This window comes from Monodelphis domestica, chromosome 8 (assembly GCF_027887165.1).
Source record: "Monodelphis domestica isolate mMonDom1 chromosome 8, mMonDom1.pri, whole genome shotgun sequence".
NCBI classification, from domain to species: domain Eukaryota; kingdom Metazoa; phylum Chordata; class Mammalia; order Didelphimorphia; family Didelphidae; genus Monodelphis; species Monodelphis domestica.
The window spans coordinates 229,669,279-229,678,069 of NC_077234.1; positions in this window are offsets into that span (position 1 = coordinate 229,669,279).

The following is an 8,791-nucleotide window of genomic DNA, read 5'->3' on the forward strand; positions in this document are numbered from 1 at the left end:
TCATATTAAACAAGCAAAAACAAAAAACAAAAAACTTCCAAATGCCTGACAATGTGCTAAGAGCTGGGAGATACAAATACAAATACAAAAAAATCAAATAGTGTCTGCCCTCAAGGAGCTTATACTTTATCAGAGAAGATAATAAGTATACTTGGTTTATGTGCGTATATATATTTTCTATGTTTGTATGTATATGTGTATATGAACACATACATATATGTGTGTACATAGACATGCAAAATAAATACAAGGTAGATGAGGACTCAACAGAAGTTAGAGAATCAGGAACGACTTTTATGCAAACTGGTTATTAATATAAAACCAAAACTCACATTTTCAAATGACAGCCTTTAAATGATTCCAGAAATAACAGAAAACATAAGAAGAAATATATGGTTGCCCAATAGAGGCTCTGGTCATGAAAGATTAAGAAAAATGCTTTGAAAATATTACTTATATTTTCCTATCCAAAGTACATGCAAACCCATTGCACCAAGTTAAGACTCATCCTAACTCCCCCACTGCAAGACCAGTTTTTTGCTTTGGGCAGCCTAAAAACATAGCTTTCAATAATTCATCACTACTTACAATACTGAAGTCTTTGTGTGAAAATAATTCTCACTGAAGTCAGTTTTGTTTGTGCAAGAACTTTAGACTTTATTAACATGTTGATGCAAGACAAAAAAATGTTTTCTAGTAAAGGCTAAACTTTTGAACATTTTAAGATGGTATCCAAATTTGTGCCTGCAGTTTTTTGTTTTGGTTTTTTTAAACCCTTACCTTCTGTCTTGGAATCAATATTAACTATGGGTTCCAAGTCAGAAGAGAGGTATGGGCTAGGCAACTGGGGTTGTGTGCCATATGTGTACCACAGATTCATTATCATGGGTCTAGCATCAACAAGGCTCATCTTTGTGAGTTCAAATCTGGCCTCTAGCTGTGTGACTCAGGGCAAGTCACTTAATCCTGTGTACCTCAGTTTCCTCTTCTATAAAATGATCTGGAGAAGGAAATGGCAAAAAGCAAAACAAAACAAACAAATCATGAAGAAAAAAAAAAGGCTCATCCACTTGCCTGGGGTTACACAGCTAGGACGCGTCTAAGGCCATATTTGAAACTAAAACCTTCCATCTCCAGGCCTGACTCTCTATCCACTGAGCCACCTAGCTGCTCCTATACCCACAATTCAAAGCATACAGTAATTTCTCTCATAAACACACAATATTATAAACTACCTTGATTCAGGGGATGGAATGGATAAAATGTATCTTTTAAAATTAATTACTCCCAAGATCGGATTTGATAATGAAAAGTTTTGGCTTATTGCAAGAGCTGTAAGCATCAGAGCACAAATGGACTAAGCTCATTGAAAAGCATACTCTCTGATTCACAGGATCATAGAATTGTGGATCCTAAATACCAAGAGGTAGTCAAGACAATTCAATAAGTTCTAAGCAAGTATTAAGTGCTTACTATATGCCAAACACTGTGCCAAGTGGTGGAAGTACAAATATAAGCAGAAAGACAGTACCTATCCTCAATTCTAATGGAAGAAGACAACTCTGAAAGAAAACTCAAAAAGAAGTGAGGGTGGAGAAGTTACCTGCATGGTAGGGGCAGGGGGTGGGGTAGGAAAGAGAGGAGAGATGTTAGATTTGGATCTAGAGAGGAAACTGAGAATCAAGTCCACCCAGGGAGCTAGGGACATTTCTGGCTCCATTACTATGATTTTCTGACTCCAAATTTAATGTGCTTTGATTATGCCATTTCTGAATAATGTTTCTAGAAGGAAATTGGCAGACAGAACAATGTAAATTAAATAAAAACCATTTTATGGGAAGGGGAAAAACCCTCTTTCTCTTTCAAAAAACATTCAGGAGTTGCATTTTAGTTTTATTAAAACTTAGGAGGCAGCTTGCCACTCTTTGGTCTTAGAATTGATCCCAAGACAGAAAGGACTATTTTTTGTTTGTTTGTTCATTTTGTTTTGTTTTTTAACACACAACTTAGGAGGCAGCAGAGTTAGTCAGGAAATCCCATGTTTAGTTTCAACCTCTAATAGTTATTGGCTGTGGGACCCTGGGCAAGTCACTCAATGTCTCAGAACCCCAGGAAACTAAAACTCTAAATTACAGAAGAAAGTCTCTAACCTTGGTTTCCTCATTTTTTTAATGTGTTGCATTTTTTAATTGTATATGACCTGGCGGACAAAGCAGAATTATAGAAACTAATATTAATTAATTATTAAGTTAATTTGATCAATATAGTTTGCCAAGCAACTGAATTTTTTTCTTTCTTCCTTCCTTCTTCCTTCCTTCCTTCCTTCCTTCCTTCCTTCCTTCCTTCCTTCCTTCCTTCCTTCCTTCCTTCCTTCCTTCCTTCCTTCCTCCTCTCCTCCTTTCCTTTTTGATACCCTTTATTGAAAGTTATACAATATAACCATCAAATATTGGGTCATGACAGTAAATGAATATAACCAAGCTTTTCAGTAGGACTCATGTTTTTCTTTGTGGAGATATGCATCATGCACAAAGTAAAAACACTAGGCAAAAGTTGATTGTCTCTGGTTTCCACTCAGCAGAAGTTTTCAATATGAATCCAGTGCTTTTTCTTTATGTGGTTCAGTTTAATGGAAAGCATGGTATCTTAATTTCTATTCATTTGGATATTGTTTTGTTTTCAAGTGAGTGGAAGGAATAGCAAGAATGTCATTTTGTCTAAAGTTTAATAAGACTGAAAGGGTCGATAGTGCAAAGTTGTAAAGGACTCATTAATGCCAAGTCAAACCATGCCATATTTAATGATAGAGTCAGTGGGAAATGACTGGAGTTTATTCAGTAGAAGAATATTCTGTTCAGAGCTGTACTTTGTCTACTGAGGGGCAGGTGAGTTGCAGAAGGCAGTGAACTGAGGCAGGGAGACTAATCAGGAAGCCATTATAATAATCCAGGCAAAAGGTGATGAGGACCTGAACTCTGATGGTGGAAAAGATGGTTGCAAGAGATATTGTAAGTAGAAATGACAAGATTTGTCAACTACTTAGATACATAGGATTAGTGAAAATAAAGAGTGGAGAGTGATAATGAAGTTAGGTACATTTTAAAGTTAGATAGGGAGAATCTACCATTTCTAAGGGAAAACTAGAGGATGTCGGTACTCTTGACAGAAGCAGGGAAGTTTGGAAGAGGGGTAGAAAGAAAATGCATATGTATCTGCAGTGCTGATCACAACCCATCCATACATGCTCATCCTGTGTCATTCACTAGGTCCCACCCAGAATTAAAAGGAGAGATGGAGTGTTGGAGTTTTTACTTTTCACTTCCCTAGAACTAAGAGAAAGTTCCTTGTCATTGCCATGTGGTCTTCTGGGGAATCACATTGTGCTGTGGTAGAATGTAGGAATTTTTCCCAATGGAGCTTGCAGGGATGGGAATTAGATTGTAACTTCCCTAAGGGGACTATTCCCCATGCAGCAGAGAAGACACTGGGAGTTTGCACTCCCAGAAGTGGGAAAGATTGACATGGGTGAGCATTTGAGTAAAAATGCTTCCAAATGGTAGTTCTGATTATTTCCAAGGCATATTCCATGACTGGTTATCACATGGAGTTCAAGAAGAAGCTCAACTTCTACAATTTTGATTAGATGACCACATGATCATGAGGGTGGTGTTATAGCTCTCACTTTCTTCACTTTGGAGACCACTTTTTTCACAAGTCTGATAAAACAAACAAACATACACACACACACACACACACACACACACACTTATGAAGAGAAAAGGAAAACACAGAGGGATGGTAGACATCTTTGGCCAAATTATAAAAGAATGATTTAATTTGTTTTTGTTTTTGTTTTTTTTTGGTTGGACCCATGCAGCTAGAACAATATGTAACTGAAATATACTTTGTTAAATGATAGACTATTGTAAGACTTAAAATTGTTGCTCAGTCCAGGTTCACTGAAGGAAGACTGCAAAGTATGAAGAACAGAAAGATAAAAGCCAAATATAGTTTGAACATCAGAAAATACATCCTTATTTTAGGGACTGATGAAAACAGACTTTCTGTTCAATAAAGGAGAAGGCACACCATCAATTTTGGCATTCTCAGGACTTTAGATTCTTGGAGTGACTGTCTCTTAATTTTTTATATATAGATGTGATGCCACAAAAAACATAATTTCTGTTTTGGAACTACTAGATATTGAAGCTAATTATCAAGTTACTAATCTCTTAATTACAGGGAACTATGTAAGAAGAGCTGGGCTCTGGGCCTTCCCTCACCATTTATAAGATATATGACCCTTTTGACCATTATTTTCTGCATCCGTAAAATGAAGAAAATAATCTCTGGCTAGATGATATCATAGGTTGTTGTATGCATCAAATGGAATGATGAATATATTTTGTAACACATAAAATTTTATGCTTAGAAATAATCCAGGTGATTGTAGTTGGAGTAAGCAATATAGCTGGGCAAAAAACCAAGTCATAGCATACCTACCTAGTACTAAAGAGAAAAATAGCCAGTTTCCATTCTGTAGCATAGAATAAACTATATTTTAAGGAAACTTGCAATTCTATTGCAATTTATATACCGCACAAACCTGTTTAGAAGATATAATTTGACTGAATCATAAAGATACACTAACTTGAAGAGCTGTCTCCCAAATTATCTGTGGTTTAATTTAGGGCCATGGAAATGGTCAAATTTGACAGGGTAAGTACTCAACTTAGCATTTTTATCAGTCACTTGGATGATGAAATGAAATTTGCAGCCAAAACCAAATTAGCACCTTAGAGGATGGCAAGATAATTAAAAAAGATCTTCGTAAAGTGAAGAAATTGTAAGAAAAGAGACAAATATATCCACAAGGATTAAAACCAAGAGGCACAGAGAAAAGCAAAACAAAACCAACACATATTAGAACTGTTATTTTAAAAGTTCATGCAAGAAGGTTGGGGAGGTGGGAAGGGCAGCTAGGTGGGTCAGTTGGATAGAGAGCCATGCCTAGAGGTCCTTAGTTCAAATCTGACCTCAGACACTTCCTCCTTGTATGCCTGGGCAAATCACTTAACCTCAATTGTCTAGCCCTTAACATTCCTCTACCTTGGAACCAATACTTAGAGAAAAGATTAAAATAACTGAACTCTTAGATAACTAGAGATTTTTACTGCATTAAAACTTCTGGCCCTCTAAGCTAAAAATGAAGCTCTATTTTGTCAACGGAGGTTACAGACAAAATATCATGATAGAGTTGACCAATGCAATTTTAAAAAGTGACTAATGCATTCATTGGAGTTTAGAGATCACATAGAGAAAGTTGAGCAAAGTTTATATAGAGAGTAACAATAACAATGATTAAAATGAAATTAATAAAAAATTTCAAGGCAGTGCAATTCCCTCCATTTATACTACACCAGCTTTTTCATACTGCTTTCATCTCTCTGATCTTACTTCATCTACATGACACTATGAAGTATTATTATCGGCATATGAGGGAACTAAGGCTTAGAGAATTTAAAAAGTGACCTACCCAATGTGACATGTTTGGTGTCAGATTCATTTCTTCTGAATTAAGGGCACAGAATGTAGAAGAATGGTCTTGGCATTGGAAAATGTGATTCATTTATTTACTCCACTCCTTACTATCCATGAGAAAACTATGAGTCTACCTAATAGAGTTGCTAGCATCTAAGAGAATAGTGACAGCGTTCAAGGACTTGGACTTAGAAGATTGGGGTGGGTTCTAGTTCTGGCTTAGTTTTGGCTTCTATTATGGGTCTAAAAATATTTTGCAAGATCTTGTGGAAGTTACTTTATATTCCTAAGGACTCAGTTTCCTTTTCTTTAAATTATAGGATTGAATGAGATGATCTTAGGTTATAGAATTTAGAAGTGGAAGGAATCTAAGGGATAATTTAGTCTCCATCTCAGAGAAGAAAAAAACTGAAACTAATATAAATGAAATAAAGCTTAGGGTCACGCAGATGAGTTTTCCAGCTAGCAAATGAAGAAAGAGTTTCTGATTGTAAATCTATTATTCTTCCCATTATATCACACTTCCTCAGCTTAAATATTTACTATATGCCATGCACTGAACCAAGTTCTAGGAATATAAATACAAATAGAAAGAGAGTCTCTTGCCTTCAAAGGGCTTCTATTCTCTATAAAGCAGAAAAGGAAGGTGAGAAGTTGAGCAGGGAAGGGAAGAAGAGGTGGTATGGAACAAAGATAGAGAATGTTAGGAGTGCAGACTTAAAAGAATGAAGGTATGGATAATTTGGGGGGCCTTTCTTTGCTGGAGATTCTGAAAGGAGCTGTCCAATGCCAGGGAGAGTCCAAAGGGTCAAGGGGAATTCTAATGTGTGAATTCCAAGACTGAAATGAGTTTCTACAATGAAGAAATTGGGGGGGGGAGGGCAGGATGGTATACATATTCAGTATGGTTTTTTTATGATTCAATCTAAAGACAATTTTTCAATCCAATGCAATAATTCTAATTATAGAAATTTTAGTTACTTGTGAAAGGCTAGTAGGGAAGATATTTTGGCAAAGTAAGGCCATGTGGAATGTCTGAAGTCATAACTACTCTGTCTATGCTTGAGAGGGCCTTAGGTCTTTACAATTCCTGAACTTTTAGAGTAAATTAGCCCCTTTTCTAGAAATAATTTCAGATGAATCTCTTGGAACTGTCCCAAATACTCATGAAATTACTCAACACTGGACCCAATGTCTACTCTATCATAACTCCACAGGATACACAAAATCTATTAGAAAGACTACAAATTCTGGGTTCAGTGGACCTTAATTGTAATCTTGCTTCTAATACAGATTCCCCGTGTGATCATGGACAAGCCATTGAATTTCCATCAGATTCACTTGTTTCATCTGTAAAAGAGGGAGTTGGAGTAGATGACCTTTGACATTCTTTTCAGTCCTAAATTTATGATCCTTTCTCTTTAGAGACCATAGACAGATCTAGACTTGGAAAATACTGATGTGAGAGTCCTGAAGGTTGATGTGAGAATCTATTCCAGTTAAATCCTATATATCTTAAAAACGGACTACATCCAAAGTCTCTATGTCCCATTAGAATGTGAGTTCCTTTTTCATTATATGCTGACTTCATGGGAGTCCCTTTGTCTCTCCTCCAATCTCTCAATGATGTGATACCACAGAGTAACAGGCAATGCCACATCCCTATTTTTATTGTAAACATACAACACAGTTTGAGGGTAACTGACAGGCTTCAAACCCAATGGTGAGTCTGGGGGGATGTCTGCTCCAGGTATATGAAGACTTCCCCTAGTGAAATGGGCAGATGTTCCAAACGCCCATGAAGGCAGTGGAAGCAGGGCTGTGGTGCTCCTAGAATCTGGCCAAACTCTGGCCAAGGTCTTACGCTGCATTCCAGGCCATCAGCTGTTATCTTTACTTTTGCCTTGTCTTTGTACTTTGATAATGCTGGAGGACAGAGTGAAGCTGATCTCTTTGTGAAACTCTGAGAAGTCAAGACATCACCCTTGTGATAGATCATTGGTCCTTTCAGGAAATGAAGGATGAACAATGGCAAACTCTCAGTGAGGTGGCAACTAGTTGGTCCAGTAGGTAGAGTGTTGAAGCAGAGGTTAGAAGATGTGAGTTCATATTTTGACTCAGACTTTTATTAGCTGGGGGACTCCAGGAAAGTTATTTAACATCTCTTAGTTTTCCTACCTATAAAATGTGGTAAATAATCCTTAGTTCTTCCACATTGGCATGGTAGGTATGAGGTAACAAATATTAACTATTTTGCCGACCTTACATAAATGCTAGCTATCATTATCTCCTCCAAAGCAAAATGGGGTGGGGAGGGGGAATGAGAGGAAAATTCATGAGTTAGTTTTGAAGGAAATGAAAGAGTCTCCAACAAAGACAATTTTTAAGAGAGATGATATGAAAGTGATTGTACTTTTGCATGTGGTAGCTCAGGAATGTTTTTGGAAAAGAACCCTCTTTGAATGAAAATAAAGCAAGGAACATTTATATTGGGTACGAAGGAAATCTTGACAGTAGTTTGAGAAATTGGCTGAAGAAATAGGTTGCCAAGAGAAGACACAGAGGCCCAGTCAGTGGAAACACTCACAAAAGAGATTAGATAACCGAAATCCGGAGAATACTAGAGGAGATAAGTTGTGCTAAGCCTAGAGCGTTTACAGGATGACCTATGAGCTTCCCCCAGCTTTCGCATTTATGTAACACAAAGCCATGAATCACAGAGTAACATCTGCATGTAATTGTATTTCTGTTCCAATAATAAAATGTTTCAGTGTCTATATTATTTACCAAAGCAGTTATCACAAAGGGCCAAGGATAGAAAACTGGGAAACAAATGCTATCATAAGAAACTTCTTTTGCAACTCTAACTAAAACCTTTGGTAAGTATTGAACCATCTCAGGAAGGTATTTTGAGGTACTGTTTGAGGCTTCTGTCAAAAAAAATTTCTTGGGCAGCTGGTAGATAGAGCTCTGGATCTGGAGGCGGGAAGACTCATCTTCATGAGTTCATATCTGGCCTCAGCTGCTTACCAGCTGTGTGACCCTGGGTAAGTCACATAACCCTGTTTGTCTCAAAAAAATTTTAAAACAAATTTTAAGCACTTTTTATTTCTCTTGATTTTCTTTTTATTTTAAAATATATTATTACCTGCATTCTAATTCTGTCCCTATACAGACTCCCTGTGTCATTGTAGACAAGTTATTTAACCTCCATATGCCTCAGTTTTTTCATCTGTAATATGAGGGGGTT